The 17,322-nt window shown below is 37.0% G+C and overlaps 1 protein-coding gene across 2 annotated transcripts in view; it reads right to left on the minus strand.

Annotated features, from left to right (window-relative positions):
• Positions 1-14,603, minus strand: part of Micu1 (mitochondrial calcium uptake 1) — a 224,095-nt gene extending 209,492 nt beyond the window's left edge. Inside the window, exon 1 of one of the 2 annotated variants that reach the window (XM_013156817.3) lies at positions 14,435-14,603. The gene's annotated coding sequence lies outside the window, so the exon portion shown is untranslated. Of the gene's footprint in view, positions 1-14,343 lie in introns of both variants that reach the window. The other variant, XM_063238651.1, reaches the window with a different exon arrangement.
• Positions 14,604-17,322: the final 2,719 nt, after the last annotated feature.

The raw sequence follows: 17,322 nt of genomic DNA on the forward strand, positions 1-17,322 counted from the left end.
TTCCTGTGACGCAGTTCCTAAAGTCCTTGGACTCTCTGAAGTCATAGTCTTGTATTTTCCCATGCTAACAAAATGATTAATGGTGGCAGGGTGGAGGCAGGTGGAGGAGTGAGTGGTCCTAGATGACGTTAGGATGGGAACTGGTTGTCAGAGGTTGCAACCTTCATCACCATTGCTAATGACTTACTCAACCATACCTATGTAACCAAGCCTCTATAAAAACTCAAAGAACAGGGCTCAAACAACTGCCAGGATCCTGAATACATGGCGTACAGGGAGGGGCACACACCAAGAAGTTGTGGATGCTGTGCCCTTTCCCACAGACAATTCTTCCACTTGGATATTACCAAGTTGTATCTTTTTACCATGAAAGAATAAAAATAACTAAAGCACTCTCCTGATTTCTGAGTAGCCAAAGTGGATAGAAGCTGTGGGTAATCTGGAAGCCTAAGGCCTGCAATCGGCTTCTGAAGTTTATGGGGGAGAATAATCTAGACAGATGAAATCCTAACCTTCGGAAGTATCTGCACAAACTCCAGTTGAATTGATCTGAATCACAGGACACACAACTGGTTTTGGGGAACTGCTGGGGGTTGGGCAGAATCTATCCATATGTCAGAAGTGAAATATTATTTGTGAAGAATACATAGGTTTTTTCCCCATGCAGTTTTATTTTGTTTGCATTGTCTATTTTAATCAAGGAAATAAACATTTTTGTACTTTTTCTTCCATGTTAGTAGCATTTTAACCCCATAGAATCACATTGCCATTTCGAAGAAATCTTTTATTTAACTCAAAAAAACTATCTATCTTACAAAGGAAAAACAGTCATCAGCAAGAAATCAAATAATAACAAATGCTGGTGAGGATGCAGGGGTATGTATTGGGGGGGTGGTTCTGCTACATTGTTAGTGACACTGTAAACTACTATGTAAACCACTATGGAAATCAGAATAGAGATGCTTCAAAAACCCAAAATTAGAAATTTCATTCAGCCCAGCTATTCTAATCTTTCTAGGTATCTTCCCTAAAAAATTAAAGGCATACTACAGTGATACATGCATACCCAAGTTTATAGCACCACAATTCACAATAGCTAAATCTTGGAAGCAGCCTATATGTCTACTAACAGATGAATGAATGAAGAAAATGTGGTATTTATACACAGTGAAGTACTAATCCGTCATAAAGGATAAACTTGAATCACCTGTAGGAAAATGATGCACCTTGAGACCATAATTTTGTTGTTGTTGTTGTTGTTTTGCTTTTTGTCTTTTTGAGACAGGGTTTCTTTATGCAGTTCAGGCTGGCCTTGAGCTCACTTTGTAGCCCAAGCTGGTCTCGAACTCGCAATGATCCTCCTGCCTCAGCCTCCCAAGTGCTGGGATTACAGGCGTGATCCACCACACCCGGCTAGAGATCATAATGTTAAGTGAAATAAATCAGACTCACAAGCTTACTTATCAAATGATTTCTCATACAAAATAAAGAGCAAAATAAAAGACAGATAATATGAAAAAGGGATATAGATCTTTCCCAAAAGGGAAAGGGACCAAGAGATGAAAGAAGGGGAGGAGTGCAGGAGTAAATTTAAAATGAATTAGTGTGTGTTATGTATGTACTGCAAACGTGTACTAATAAAAAATTAAAACAAGAAAAAATAATAGTGGGAAGTTACTGGACATAAGAACAGTAGGAAGCCGCTAGGCTTTAATGAGCCAAGGAAGATAGTAATTAACTAAAACTCAATCAACTGTAGTTACAGCTTTGAGAGAGAGAGAGCTACCTGACAAGAGCAGTGTGCCCTTCAGCAACAATTACCAGCCAACAAAGAGACAGCCAGGGAAATAAATATCCAGACCTTACTCTCTTCTCCCCTTCCAGCTTGCTCAACACCCCCTGCATATGGGAGGAAAAAGAGCTTATGAATATAGAATACAAAGGTCAGTTTACAGGGCCACATAGCATGGTGGAAAAGGTTAAAAAGTAAATACAGAGGGGCACATAGAGAATATCCAGTACAACATACTACTTTATTTCATATTTCCATTATACTACTTACATATTTTAGTACAAAGAAAAGTTTCTGTTACCACAAAAAGGCAGAGCAATCACCAGGTTAAGAAAAAGATTTCTGGGCTGGGAGTTTAGCTCAGTGGCATAAGCGCCTGCCTTGAAAGCAGGCAGTCGTGAGTTCGATCCCCGGTACTGATGAAAAAGACAAGAAAAAAAAAAAAAGAAAAAAAGAAAAAGATTTCTGATCCCTGGTACTGATAAAAAGGAAAAAGAAAAAAAAAAAAAAAAGAAAAAAGAAAAAGAAAAAGATTTCTGTCTAAAAGAAGGAAAGAAAGAAATCAAGAATGAAAAGCCCACAAACTTTTGACACGACTCCCAAAACTCCCAAACACTGAATTTAAAGCAAAAAAGAAATAATATAGTAGACCAGAACAGAAACATGAAAGGAACAAATCAGAGAGAATGATACCTTACACCCTTTATCAAGAACACAAAGCTTAGAAACAGAAACCAGATCTAGTAACTTCTGGTATGACTGTCTTCCTATCATATTATGCCTCAGAAATAAATTTGGGGAAAAAAGAAAGTAAGTAAGTAATCTGGGTATGCTTAATATTGTCAAAAGCAACTAGCAGATCGGCTTAAATAAATTCCAAATTCATAAAGTTAGAATATATAATTTCTTGTAGTAAAATCTCAGATTTCCCATAATATTAATGATTCTGCCATGTACCTTAACCAGAAAAAATAAAAACAATTAATCTTAATACAGAATACACAGCACATAGGAGTTCACCAGAGACTTTATTCTGACTAAAGAAAACATGCAGTCAAGAAAAAATTTATTAATGAGTTAGGAGCATTTTTCTATGGAGCATGGAATTAAAAACTCTAGGCTAAAAGAGTAATAGGCATGAGAAAGCCTTGAATGTTGAATTACTTCTTTAAAAGTTCGCATATACATGAAGAATGTATACTCCACTGGTCAAGATGACATGACTCATTTCTTAAAATACAGACTTGTAATCACATATAGAAGAATGAAAAAAATGAAGGATATGGTATCTAGAAGGCAAAATCCGTAAGACTAATTACAAAGAGAAGAAACTAAGTGGGTATGTGGGCACATGCTTATAATCGCTGCACACTGTCAGACTGAGGCAGAGAACAGCAAGCTTGAGCCCAGCCCAGGCAACTTAGCAAGTAAGTGAGACCCTGACTCAAAAATAAAGAGGAAAAATAAAAGTGAATAAATAAGTAAAATAAAAAGTAAAAACAGCTAGAGATGCAGCTCCATGAGAATGCCTAGGTACAAGTCCTAATACTGGGGGTGTATTTTAACAGTGTTACGGGTTAAAATAAATGATATATAAAAAATAAAAGCAAATTTTTATAAATAGCTTTTTTTCAGAAGAGAGTAATATCAAAGCTTTATAGTTTATTTTAAAACATCTAAATGGAAACTTCAAACAATAATATTATGAACATTAGATGTGTCTTACCTAGATTGAATAATTAACATTTTTCCAAATTTGCCTCACCCATTTCTCTATCAGATTTACTTTTCTGCTAAACTCTTCAAGGTTTATCTTTACTTGTAAAGATAGTGTTTTCCTATAAAACCATTCAAATTTACTCAACAGTAATTTCCTAATATCTTGCAGTATTAGGATATCTTTCAAAGTCCCCAAAACACAGAGTTGATTTTTCAGGTCCAGATCTCATAAATACCATGTATTAACTTTGGTGTACAATAGTTATTCCATACACACCTTTTTTCTTCCCTCTTACCCTTAATTGTTTTTTATGTTAAAATATACCTAATATGGGGCCAAGGATTAGCTCAGCAACATAAGCACCTGCCTGGCAAGCACAAGGTTGTGAGTTCAATCCCTGGTACCAAAAAAAAAAAAGTACCTAATATAAAGTTTACCTACATTCATTAGAATAGCTACAAACAAAAAGGAAAAAAAGCAAGTACTACACTGACAAGAATGTGGAGAAATTGGGGGCTGGAGATATGGCTCAGCGGTAAAAATTCTTGCCTTGAATACACAAGACCCTGAGTTCAATCCTCAGCACCACAAAAACAAAATGAAAATTTGAATAGAAACTAGGTATAAAGAATGTGGAGAGGGGCTGGGGATTTAGCTCAGCGGCATAAGTGCCTGCCTTGCAAGCAGGCAGTCGTGAGTTCAATCCCTGGTACCGATAAAAAGGAAAAAGACAAAAAAAAAAAAAAGAATGTGGAGAAACTGGAACTTTGTACCCTACTGGAGGGAATGTAAAATGGTCAGTCACCATGGAAAATGTATGGTAATTCCTCATATACAGAATTACCATATGATCTGGCAGTTCTACTTTTAGGTATTCATTCAAAGGAATTAAATACAGGGATTAGCAGATATTTATACAGTCATGCTCAAAGCAGCATTATTCACAATGGTCATAAAGTAGAAAGAATTCAAGTGTCCATCAATGGGCACATCCTCCCTGTAATCCCTCCCAGCACTGTAGAAGGCTAGGCAGAAGGACTATGAATTCAAGCTCGGCTTAGGCAATTTAGCAACTTAGCAAGACCCACTCAAAACAAAATCAAAAGTATGGGCTAAAGAAGTTGTTCGGTGCAAAGGCCGTGAGTTCAATCCACTGTACTGAAAAAAAAAAGGTGAATGAAGGAGCAAAATGTAACATATAGAAGGAATATTATTTACCCTTTAGAAGGATGGAAATACTGCCATATTCTAGAATATGAATGAACCTTATGTATATTATACTAAGTGAAATAAAAGTTAGTGAAAATGTATTAAAAAATACTGCGTGACTTCACTTATATGAGGATATTTCTGGGAGTGAAGTCACACAGAAAGAATGAAGGTTGCCAGAGGTGAGAATAGAAAGTAGGGAGTTAATGCATAATCAGTGTAAAGTTTCAAGTTGGAAAAAAGAGCAAGTTCTGGAAATTATTGGTAGTGTGCTTCATGAAAATGTTGATGTACTTAATGCCACTGTATATTTATAATTGACTAAAATAGCAATTTTGTAAAATTATGGTAGAATAATAGGAAATAACTATTCAAAAGGAAAGGAGAATGAAAGATAGAAGGGGAAAGTAAAAATGAAAAAAATGGTAAAATGGAAACAAAGCTTCATAAATAAGTTGGGGGAAGCGGGGCTAAAGAGGGGATGAGAAGAGAAAAAAGAGGAACTAAGATACATCATGTGCAGGTACAAATTCCTTATGATGAATGTAATCATTATATATATCTAAACTGTTCCAATAAATAATTTTTAAAATATATAAAAATACAAAAATAAGTTACGGTAAAATATACAAAATATAAAGTTTGCCATTTTAACCATTTAAGAATAGAATTCAATGGCAGTAGTTGACCATGATGCATAATCACAACACAACACTAATTTCTGAAACGAAGAGAATAACAATTATATTTCAGCATATCTCACACTGTGGATTCATCTGATTGCTTCATTATGCTATTGTTTAAATTGTTTCTCTAGTCCATTTACTTTCTACAAACAGGAATTACATCTAAAGCTTTGACCAGTCTGGCTGAGTTGTTTTGTAAGAATTCTACACGGGTTATTTTGTACACCACATGAGCCTAGGTTTAGGCTTCATTCTTATGTCTAGTCTGCTATTAATCTCATTAAATATATTTTTCAATTGAGCATAGTGATGCATGCTTGTAATTCCAGTACTTGGAACGCTGAGCCAGGAGGAATGCCATGAGGGCAAGGCCAACCTAGACTACAAAAGTGAATTCAAAGCCAGCCTGGACTACACAGAGAGACCATCTCAATAAACAAAAAGTAAAAAATCCAAAACATAGTTTTTATCTTACACACTGTAGTTTCCAACCTTGGAAGTTCAATGAGGATCTTCTTTGCATTTTCTGTCTCTGTTTACATGTTCTGTCTTCCAGGTTTTTTTTTTTTTTTTTTTTTTTTTTGGTCTTTTTGAGACAGGGTCTCACTGTGCAGTTCAGGCTGGCCTCGAGCTCACTTTGTTGCCCAGGCTGGTCTCCAACTCCCAATGATCCTCCTGCCTCAGCCTCCCAAGTGCTGGGATTACAGGCATGAGCCACCACACCCAGCTTGTCTTCCAGTCTCTTAAACGTATGAAATGTACTGTTTTGTTTTGTTTTGTGTTAGTAAAAGTCATTCCAGTAAATATAGGGAAATTTTATATTGTTATAAAATTGGTTAACATTGCTTCTATTAATTATATCATGTGGCAACTTTGATTTTGATTTTGATTTTATTCTCCTCATCACTATGTGTTAACATTTTCCTACTTCTTTGCATGCCTCCTAATTTCTTCGGATGCCAGACATTGTGAATTTTACCTTAGATGCCGAATAACTCTGTATTCCTGAAAATATTATTGAGCTTTCTTCTAGGTATGATTAAATTATTCAGAAACCTGGAGACAGGAGCAAAGATGGCACACAGATAACAACTGACTACAGAGGCTCCCTGAGATAGTCAACTTAGAACTCAACATAATACAGAGCAGGGAGCCCCAAACAGAGGGAGATGAATTCTTCCGTCCCAAGAAGAAAATAAGGTGATTTGCTGAGCCATCCGAGGTTCCCTCACTTCGACTCAAATGAGGCGCAGTGAGTCAGGGGTTCTCCCTTCCTGCTCTGCAGCTGGGAAACTCTCTAGGTAGAAGCCAACGCACTCACAGAGTTTATCTCTTTTGTTTCCCCTCTCTCAGGTATCATTCCCTTTGTTATCCAATGTTCAAATCTAGAAAACCATTGTTTTGTATAATTTTCTTTGCTTTTTGTGGTTGTTCCTGGAAGGAAGGTAACTCTGATTCCTGTTACTCTTTCACCAGAAACAGAGAACTAATTTTTTTTTTTTTTTTTTTGGTTCTTCATTCCTGTTTTTCTGAATTACTTTAGTAATTCCACTGGGATAACACAGTATTTCATTGACATATATTTTAGTACATCTCTCCAAAAATATGTTTTTTCCCCCCAAAGTAATTATGTAATTGTTTTCTTTTTTTTTTTTTTTTAACTAGGGGTCCAACTTACAACCTAGCACTTGCTAGGCAGGCATTTATGCCGCTGAGCTAAATCTCCGGCCCAGTAACTTTCATATATATCAAATTTAACAATAAATAATTCCTTGATATGATCCACTACCCAGTCCATATTATAATTTCCCCACTTTCTAAAAAATTCTCTTTAAGGCTAGCTTTTAATGAACACTATCTGAGGGGTATGATGCTAAGTGCTTGACATCTATTACTGTACAGTCCTCAGTAATCCTTTGAGGTAAGTATTATTATTACTCTCATTTTGCTGAGGACACCAAAGTTCAAAGCTTTTGAACTCAGTTGATGGAAGAAGGTCTCGCATCCCAGAGGAACTGCTTTTAACCATTATGCTTCCAAATTCTTCCAGGAATTATTAACATAGGAAGTCATTTGATATCAATGCTTAATTTAAATGTTATCACTGAGTGAAGGCCTGAGAAAATTAATAATGCTTCATTATTTGAAATCTATTACTAAGAATCCACTTGATAATTTTTTTTCTGTGTTTTTGTTGAGATGGAATCTCACTATGTTGCCCAGGCTGGTAGTAACTTGTAGGCTCAACTGATAATCCCATCTCAGCCTCCAAGTAGCTGTGTCCACAGATATGCACCAATATGTAAGACTTAACCTGATTATTTTTTTAAAATAACGGTTTTCTAACCTAACAGTAAGTTTTATTTGAAAAGTAAGAAACATGGTCAAAATAAAAATAAAATAAAATTTCAGAATGAAATTCTGAAAATTCTGTAGAATGAATAATGTACAATGTCCTATAGTATCTATCAGATAGAAATATTCTGTACCTTTGCTGTACAATGCAATGATCATATATTACTACTAAGTATGTGAAATGTAACTGGTGAAACTGTGACAAAATGAATTTTTTTCTTTAATTTTGATTAGCTTACATCTAAATTGTAATTAATTATAACAATTAATTACATGTAGTCTATCTGCATGGCAGGTCTGAAAGCTCACCGAAGAAGGGAATATGTTTCTAATCTCCATTTCCAGACCCCTGGTACTTATTAGAGGCATGGTGTTTATGTGTGGTGGACTGTGAGGAATTTTCTAGATATGTCAAGGTAAATTTTCTAAATATCTCAGATTGTAAAGACTACACACTACAGACTAGTGGACTGTGTCCTTTTTTCTATTTTGATTTATAAAACAGATGAACTGTCTACTTATTTACTCAACAAACATGTTCTCATTTTGTACATACTTCAACTACTCAGATCTCAGGATATAATAAAAACTAAGACCCACTTTCTGATAGCAAGAATCACTCAATTTGACAGAAAATATATGCAATTACTCTACAGAGAAGAATATTTTAAATCGGTTAAATAACACAAACCACCACAGAAGAAAAACATCTCAGGGTGGAAAGAGGTTTTACATACTGAATGATGGCAGGATGGTAAAAAGGTATTCCAAGTACACCAAACAGCATATACAAAAGAAGAAAGATGTAAGATATGGCACTGAATGTGGTGCCACATGCCTATAATCCCAGCACTTGGGAGGCTGAGGCAGGTGGGTCCCCACAACTTTCAAGGCCTGTCTGGGCTGCATAGTGAGTTCAAGGCCAACCTGAATTACATAAGGAGACCTTATCTCAAAATACTAAAAAAAAAAAAAAAAAAAAGACACTAGACATGGCTTCTAGGTTGAACAAAAAGTATTTCTTTGTGCATAGAATGTGAGAGAAGATAGGAAGGAAAAGAAGGGACAAAAAGAGCTAAACTACAACATACATTCAAGGCCGGGGATGGTGGCATATGGCTATAATCCCAATACTCTGGGAGGCTGACACAGGAGGATCCTAGCAAATACAAGGCCAGCCTGGGCTAGAAAGTGAGTTTAGGCTGGCCTAAACTGCATAGCAAAACCCTGTCTCAAAATGATAAACCGTTCAGTCAATCAATCAATCATACATTCAAACTAGATTCTAATACTCTCTGAGTGCCATGTTACCGTATTAACTCAATCCTACTAAGAAAATAGGCAAGTAAGGTACTGACATTTCTTTTTCAAAAGGAAGAAAAAGTTAGGGCTAAACATTTTGAAGTTGGGAAAATACAGTCATTTTATCTGTTTTAGTTGTTATTACAATTATATTTAATGAGAACCTTTTACACTCTAGGCACTTGGCATATCCTAATTAATCTTCCCATGAAACCTGTGAGATATGCATCATTTACATTTGCAACTGGAAAAAACACAAGTTCAAAGAGATTAAGTATCTTCCTTGACCTTGACAATGGAGTTGGGTTTCAGAATATAGATTTGTCTGTCTAAACTCTAGCCTGCACCTTGAGAACATACTCATTAGTGAAATGAATAACACATACATGTGTAAACATATTTTCATTAGTGTAATAAGCTGAAAGAAAAAAAACATATGTATATGCGTATGTATATGTACATTAAAAATAGTTAAGGCAGTTATACTACTGATTTCTCTGGGTTTGCTGAAGAGAAAGATTTGTACTGATATTGTTCAGATAATTAAAGGCAAATGTCTTGTGCTCTGGGTGAATGATTTGGGTATGACAATGTGTAATGTACATACTATTGTTATCCTCTGACAGATGCACTTTAAAATTTTGTTGTAGCTTTTTTTCTTTCTTTTTATCTATGAATAAAATGGATTTGAAAAATAAGTAAAAATAAAAATGAAAGGGGGGCTCCTGTGCTACACATTCAGGCCCCCTCCTGCTCCTCTGACAGGAGCTTTCTTGTCTCTCCATAAATATTTTCTACTCTTAAAAAAAATAATAAAAATGAAAGGGCTAGGATATAACCCTAAAACTGAAAAAAATAAACATAAAAAAATAAACATAAAAAACAATAAACTCTAGCCTGTGCTGCTCAGTGTTAGCAATTAAAGTTCAAATGTCCATTAAATTGAGCTGCTGACATTTCTTTCAATCAAAAAGAAGACAGTGGAATAAACAATATGCTGCCTTAATTACATTCTCTCTTAAAACATAATGAACCATCAGAATAATGCATAAATATACAAAACTAGACATTAATGTTAATTATAATTTTAAAGTTATTACTCAGACACATCCATTAGTGACAGTTATAATGATTTATTTTTCATACAGTGCTCAAAATGAAGTGGTCTCTACAGACTTTTAAACATAAAATTGCCAGGCATGGTACATGCCTGTAATCTCAACACTCAAGAGGCCAAGGCAGGATCACCTTGAGTTCAAGACCAGCCCGGTTTACTGAGCGAGTTCAAGGTCAGCCTGAACTATAGCAAGACCTTGTCTCAAAAACCAAAAAATTAATTGATAAGTTAAATATAAAATAAGTAAAAGAATCAAGCATTTACTCATATCAACCTCTTATTTTAAATATCAAAACATTTTATTTATGATATATAAGCTACAGTTTCTTAGTCCAGTTCACTCACGATAGGAAAAATGCCAATGATCAGGGGGCTAGGGTTATAGTTCAGAAGTAGAGTGTATGTATTAGTTTCTGGGTTTGATCACCTGTGCACTCACACACACATACACACAAAAGGCCTAAGATATAGCTCACCAGCATAGCACCTGCCTGGTAAGCACAAGGTCCTGAGTTCAACTCCAAGTACCAAAATAAATAAATAAAATACAACAAACAAAAAAACACAGAAAACCAATGTTCAATTTTAGCAAACTGCCAGATTAAGCATAAACCTGTAATATTTGACTCAGGGATGTAGTTCAGTGGTAGAGCTCTTGTCTAGCATACATAAAGCCATGAGTTTGATCACCAGCACAGCAAAAAATATACAAAAACCCCTGGATACCATGGTACATACCTGTAATTCCAGCTACTGAAGAGGCTGAAGCAGAAGGACCACAAGTTCAAGGTCAGTTTGGGCAATACAAAAATACAAACTAAGAAGGACTGGGAAAGTATCTCAGTGCAACTTACCTACGTTCAACTCCCAGTGCTGCATAAATACATAAATAAACAAACAACCTGAATACTACAGAGAAAAGATACTAGACCTATAGTAACAATACAAGTATTTGCAAAATAAGAGCTTAAACTACAAAGGTGCTATATATGTAATGACAATACATATAGACACACTAACGAGTTTAAATTTCAAGTTCTGTAAGACACTTAAAAATGAAAAACCAACTCAGAAACTGTAAATTTAATTAATTTAACAAAACACAGTTCTCTGAATTAAAAATGCAAATGCATGTAAACATGTTGTTTTTGTTTACCCAGCTACCATTTTCTTTACCAGGAAAAAACCCTGACTTTTTCTTTAGGAACTATATCTCCCACTCTTGTATTATGTGATTTGAAACTGTGTTCCCCTTTGCACTAGTCCATAGTAGAAAGAAAATCTAAGCCTGGCCACATAAAATAGCCCATCATCCTGGGCACTAGAACTGCTTCTAGGATAGGCAAAGACCCACTGAAGCCAAACAGACTACCTTACAGGAGTTTACTAGAATAGTACAAAAAGGGAAACTGTCTTTCTTCTAGGGCTTCTGAGGTTAAGGATGTAAGCCTAGGGCTTTTGCTACAAACCTTCCCAGCAAATCTGACACCACAGACTACTTTTCACACTGATTCCCAGATACGAAAAAGGAACCAGTGATTCCATGCTGGGAGAGGAAAACATAATTTACAAAGTGACTTTCAATGTTATACTTCTATAATGTTCCCATTTTAAAAAAAATAAGCACACATAACTTTTTTTTTTCAAGGGTCTTGCTATGTAGTTTAGGCTGGCCCTGAACTCACCATGTAGCCTAGGCTGGCCTCGAACTCACAGCAATCCTGCTTCAACCTCCCGAGTGCTGGGATTAAGGTGTGCACCACCATTACTTGCTATGTAGTTTAGGCTGGCCCTGAACTCACCATGTAGCCTAGGCTGGCCTTGAACTCACAGCAATCCTGTTTCAACCTCCTGAGTGCTGGGATTAAGGTGTGCACCACCATTACTGGCCACATTACTTTTATAATAAGAAATATAAAACATTTAAAGATACTGTCCGTGTGTTTTCTGCTCAAATGCACTTATTTAATATTTAATGTACTAAAAGCATTAGCAATTTTCTTATAAGTGAACAGAAGTTCTAGCTAAAAAGAAGTTCCTTTTTCCTTCGGTACAAAATAAATCTATTTTATTTTGCCTGGGGGAAAAAGTTGCGAATGCTAAATCTTTTTTAAAAACTGGTTCTCATATAAAAAAGAATATATTAAACAACTCTATAGATGGGAAAAGGGTTAAGCAAGAGCTCCAGCCGCTGAAAAATAGCTCAAGAGAGTAAACTAACTTTAAAGTTTAAAAGTGAAAAAATCTTTAGAAAAAATTGTCAATTACATTAGTCCTACCCAGGACAGTGGTACACACTTGTAAACTTTGGCTACTCAGGAGACTAAGGCTCGAAGATAAGTATAAAGCCAGTCAAAGGACACAACTTTGCAAGATCATGTCTCAAAAGGTCTGGAATTGTTGCTTATTGGTAGGCCACTTGCCAAGCATGAATGAGGCCCTGAGTTCATCCCCCAGTAGAGGGGAAAAATTGTGTGTGTGTGTGTGTGTGTGTGTGTGTGTGTGTAAATTCTGAAGACACTGGTCAGTTAAACATTTCATTTATTATTTACATATAATTGAATTATAGAAGAAATTACCATGTCATTGGTTCTTTGTTAAATATAGAAAAGTCAGTCTCAAGCTGTAGCCTTCAGAGGAATTAAAAAGATCCTGGCAGCTGAAGTAGAGGGTGAAGAAAGAGCTACTCTGGAAATTGAGTACGGGAGTTTGAGGGTGGTCTCAACAGCACAATGTGACCAAGTCTCAAAAACAAAAAAAGTTTACTAAATTTAGTAAGCCTTCCATAGACTAAATAGGAAGACAGTGATAAAGGCTATCTTTGTTGCTGTCTTCCTATATATACTTTATAGATTACATTCTTCTCTTGCTTTTATTAGTTATCACTCATTTCCCTTCACCCCTAGCACAAAAGCTATTTCTGTATCTGTGCTTTTTGTCAATATTATTTTGTAACTTCCGAACCTCAGTAGGACATGCAAGGGTCAATGACACTTTCTTCACATAAGTAGATGGCTAGAGTAACGTCCTGTAAGTGGAAGACACAATCAAGAGACTTATCAAGCAAGGAGGCAAAGACTAGTTCATGGACAAGCGGCAGTAGACTCTAAAACTTCTAGAATAAGGCAATATTCAAAAAAAGTATTACTTTGTCTACACCAGAAAGTCAGCAAGTTGGTCATCCTGGTCAACATTTTTGTCTCAAGATGCTGAAATCTTATTAATTTGTTATATGGTCCAATGAAACCTACTCTCCTAAACTATCAACCCCACACTTGTTTCATCTTTACTGCCAACTCCCTTCTAATATAGCCGATTTGACCCTATGGGGTATTTTAATGTAAACAAAAGTACATATGTCAAAGAAGCCACACAAAAGATCTGATAGCAACATCGACTTAGAAAATAATGGGAGAAAAATAGATCTTTCCAAGGTATGATGAGAAGAATAAAATATTTATCTATCTCTTGATAACAAAATGTTTATTTAACTTAAGTTTACAGTACCTACAATACTTTTCAGACACCTAGAAATGAAAAAACTTATAATCACAGAGATGACAAGAACAGTCCGTCTTAAAGTCTTTCAACATTCACAGTGAGTCAATAATACTCAGCTGATTCTCAAAACAAGGTAAGATGGTCCAGTACGGGACAGTGCGAAACAAACTTGAGAGAAAGAAGGGTTGGAAAGTGGATAGAGAGAGACAGGCATGCGCGCACACACAGTGGGATGAGAAAAGCAGGCGGAGGCGCTGGAAAACAAAAACTGAACTATCCGGGAAACCTACACTTTGTTTTGTTCCTGCAAAGCGCCGGTGATTTGCCACTTTTTGGAGTCAGCGGTTAATGTATCTCCCTACCGGAGATCCAGCCGTAAGCTCCCGCGCCCGCTTCCGACCACATCCACAAATTCCCGGGAACAGTCCCGGCGTCCGCGCCCCAGCGAGCGGGGGGACGTAGCACCCGGGGAACCGGCACTGGGAGAAGTTCTCCGGCAAGGGACTCGGCGCGGAGGGAGGTGAAGGAAAGCGGGGAACGCGAAGCAGGCAGGACTACGGACGGCTCTCGGCACCGCGAGCCGAGTGCGTCGGGGACAGACAGCTGTCTCGGCGGCCCCGAGAAGTCGCCGCAACCCCGGGGCACCTGACAAATGACTGACCCGGAGCCCAGGTCCCTGAGGTTGTTCCGCCACCTTCTCCGCGTTCCTTAAATGGCTGTCGCACCTCCACCCTTCGGGGTTCTGGACTCACCCGTTCACGCTCAAGTTTTAGCAGCTGGGTAGAAGCCACCTCCGACAACCATAGAGACTGAGAGCCAGCGGCGGCCAGCCTCTCCTTCCACCGCCCACCCTCACGTGACTCCCCTAGTCGCTGGGCCTGTCGGGATCGTAGCGGGACGAACCGGGCGGGGGCGAAGGGAGAGGGAAGCAGCTAGCCACGCCCCAAACTCGGCCGCGCCCAATCTCCCTTTAGGCTGCAGAGAGCCGGGGCCTCTCAGGTGCCCTGCGGCGTTGTTTCCTCTGCTTTTCCCGCTCCGCCGGGGGCTGGAGCGACTGGAGAGTGGTGCGCGCGCGGCTCTGGGCTTGGTAACCGTGTTACTGCTTACTAACCAAGAAACAGTGAGTGAAGAGGAAAGGGGACCATAGTGAGCTGGGGAATTGTTCCCAATTGCCTGTTGGTTTTAAACTTCTAGTAAAATGTCTCCCTTTCTTTTCTTCTCTTTTTTTTTTTAAACCAAAACTTATCTTGAATTTTTAATTTTTTTTATTTTTTTACTAGTACGCACATGTTTGTAGTATATGTAATGATCACATCGGTGCATCTACATTACACATTTTAATTCTTTTTCATCTCTTTCTCTTCCCCTCCATCTCTTGGTCACCTTTTTTATTTATATTTTGGGTTCCTCTTATAAGAGAAAGCATCATTGCATAATTTTGAAGCACTTTTGGATTTTGAAACCTCCCCACCACCTCCCTTACTGTTACAAAATTTAACACCTTAAGCTAATAACGTTTTTGTCTCAATAAATCGTTTCTGTCAGCAGTGGAGATGAGGACAAATCCCTCTTTGGTACAGAAGTAAAATGAAAATATTATGATCATAACAGAACTTTTAAAACTTGCTCTATTTAACAGAGCTATAAAAGCCTAAACGTCCACCAACTGAGGAATGTCTAAAGAGTGTTTTTAATACAATGAACTACTACTCAGCTATAGAGAAGGATATGTTTGAGCCATTTCTAGACAAATGGATGCACCTTGAGACCATACTCTTAAGTGAAATAAACCGAAAACACATGTTTGAATACTATACCATTTTTCTGATGTGAGAAAATAAAAATATAAATAAAGATCAAAATGTATAATAGACATCAGGAAATGGGAAAAGGTGTTCAAATGAGAAGAGGAACTAGAGAAAGAGGAGGGAAAAGGAAAGAAAGGGCTAGGAAAAAAGAAAAATGGAAACAAAGCTTTTGTAAATAAGGAGGGGAAGAGAGGTTGAAGGGAGGGTGAGGAATGGGAAAAGAAACAAGATCTGTCATGTGTAAGTACAAATTCCCTATGAAGAATGTTATCATTATGTGTATCTCAAACGTACCAATAAAGTTTTAAAGTGCAAGAAAAGTGTATATATTTTATTTATTTATTTACTTATTTTAAGTAGAGCTATAGAAGAGGAAAACCATTGAGTAGTACTCCCAGTGCTGGACTGGGAAGGCTGAGATGGGAGACTCTTGAGGGTCGGCATTCAAGGCTAGCCTGGGAAGCATAGAGATACTTGGGGTTGCAGTGTGGGAACTTGCTGCTAAAAGGTTTCCATCACTGGTTTAGGGAATAATGGGGGGGAAAGTCTGCCAAAGTTGACTAAAGACCAATATTTTTAATCCTTAGTTGGTTGAGTGTGCAGCTGGAGAACCCACAGAAACAGGACCAACTATATGTAATGAGACTTTCACCTAGGTAAAAATATACTATGTACTATATCTTTTTGCTGGATGTAGTGGTGCATGCCTGTAATCACAGCACTTAGGAGGCTGAACCAGGAAGACCACCAAAAATTTATATATATGGAGTCAAGTCCAATAGTTCCCAAACCAGTTTGACAGTCAAATGCCTCAGAATTTTTTGGGAATATTTTTAAAATACACATTATGGAATCACAAGATACTGTATACTGTTCCAGTGAACCAAAATGTTGTTCAGGAACCTGAATTATAAAAGTCTCAGGTGATTCTCAAGCAATGGTGGACTTGGGAATGAACATTAAACACTATATAAGACAAAAAAATTAAATAGGTCTTTACCTGTGATGCCATCACATAAAATATCATCTCCATTTATTTCACCTTTGGTATTTCAAAGGTATTTTGTATTAAAACATTGATTATCAAGAGACAGAATATTTTATTTCTTTCAGTTAAAATAGAAATCGATGTGCTTATTTCAAACATTTTCTAGTTCATCTACCTTTATCACATACATAAAAACTATGTGAGGTGTTACCACTGTATAATATAACACATTTTACTCTGTAAAAAGAAAAATCTCTTTTGTGACTCGCATTTGACTGCAAAAAGATGTAATTTCACAAAGCTATGATTCTATTTCTTTGAAATGAAGTCAATGCAGTGTCCTATGCTTTATTATATTTTTCTTCAGGATTCTGTAGATTATACTCTTTCAAAACCTATGCAGTCTTTCAGCACAAAATCCTTTTTTCTTTCACAGTGCTGGAGATTGAACCCAGAGCCTTGTGCAGGCCAGATGAGCATTGTGCCACTGAGCTATATCCCCAGCCGACAAATTTCTTTTTTTTCCTTTAAGTTTTTATTTTTATTACCACATGCCTGCAGTGCTATGAATGCATTCCTTTTGGGGAGTTGGTACATGTGCATCCATCCTCATCCTTCTTACACTCACTTCCTTTCTCCTCCCTCCGTCTCTTGCTCCCTTCCCATTGACAAAAGATCTATGTCCCTGTTTCCTATTCTCTTTTATTTTGCTCTTTATATTTTGGGTTTCTCAGATAAGAGGAACTGTGATATTTAAGCTTCTGTGTCTGATTTATTTCACTTAACATTATGCCATTATGTTCTCAAGTTACATCCGTTTTCCTACAAATGACTCAGATTTATC

Source organism: Cavia porcellus, unplaced genomic scaffold (assembly GCF_034190915.1).
Source record: "Cavia porcellus strain 051 isolate PalLab524CR breed Dunkin Hartley unplaced genomic scaffold, mCavPor4.1 scaffold_28, whole genome shotgun sequence".
NCBI classification, from domain to species: domain Eukaryota; kingdom Metazoa; phylum Chordata; class Mammalia; order Rodentia; family Caviidae; genus Cavia; species Cavia porcellus.